This window comes from Galeopterus variegatus, unplaced genomic scaffold (genome assembly GCF_000696425.1).
Source record: "Galeopterus variegatus unplaced genomic scaffold, G_variegatus-3.0.2 Scaffold1876, whole genome shotgun sequence".
Classification (NCBI taxonomy): domain Eukaryota; kingdom Metazoa; phylum Chordata; class Mammalia; order Dermoptera; family Cynocephalidae; genus Galeopterus; species Galeopterus variegatus.
In genome coordinates this window covers 251,792-253,040 of record NW_007727987.1, presented here as the reverse complement: position 1 = coordinate 253,040, position 1,249 = coordinate 251,792, and positions in this window count along the sequence as shown.

The following is a 1,249-nucleotide window of genomic DNA, read 5'->3' as shown; positions in this document are numbered from 1 at the left end:
CTTAAATGATCCCACAAAAAAACCCCACCAGAGATAATAAATGAATTCAGCTAAGTTGCAGGGTACAGGATCAACACACAAAAATCAGTTATTTTTCTATATACCAGCAATGAACAATCAAAAAGAAAATTAAGAAAAAGATTCCATTTACAATAGCATCTAAAAGAATAAAATACCTATGAAAAATTTAACCAAGGGAGTGAAATGCTTGTACACTGAAAACTGCAAAACATTGCTGAAAGAAAGTAAAGAAGACACAAATAATGAAATACATTCCATATTCATAGATTGGGAGACTTAATATTGTTAAAATGGTAACACTCCCCAAAGAAATCTGCAAATTCAAAGCAATCCCTATCAAAATTCTAATGGCTTTTTATTTTCAGAAATGGAAAAGCTGATTCCCAAATTTATATGGAATTTCAAGGGGCCCTGAACAGCCAAGTTAAAAAAAAGTTCAAGGTCTCCAACTTCCGGATTTCAAAACTTATAAAGACACAGTAACCAAAACAGTGTGGTTCTGGCATAAGGACAGACATATAGACCAATGGAATAGAAAACTTACTGCGAAGCTACAATAAGGAAGACTCTGTTGTACTGGAATAAGGACAAACATATAAATCAGTGGAACAGAACTGAGAGTACAGAAGTAAACCCTCACATTTATGGCCAATTGATTTTTGAAAAAAGTACCAAGATCTTCCAGTGGGGAAAGATTAGCCTCTTCAACAAGTGGTGCTGGGACAACTGGACACCCACATGCAAAAGAATAAAATTGCCCCACCCCCCACCACGTTTGCATCCAGCCCAGCTACAACCACCACGCTGCTGCTGGAAGCACCCCAGGATCCCCTGCTGGAATTGGTAGGGGGAGGGTGCCACTGGCATCACCATGCACCCATCCTCCTTCCTCCTCCTCCAACTCTATCTTCCTCTCCTTTCCCTCTCCCCCTCCCCCAACTGCACCACATCTTAGAATGTTAAAAAATATATAAAAATAATAAATTAATTTAAAAAACAAGACAATAAAATAAAATGTCCTCTCTCACACCACACACAAAAATTATCCTAGAATGCATCAATAACCCCAATATAAGAGCTATAACTATAAAACTCTAAGAAGATAACATAGGGATTAATTTTCATGACCTTGGATTTGGCAATGAATTCTAAAATATGACACCAAAAGCATAAACAAAAAAATTTAAAAATTGGATTTCATTAAAATTAAAAACTTTTGTGCATTAAA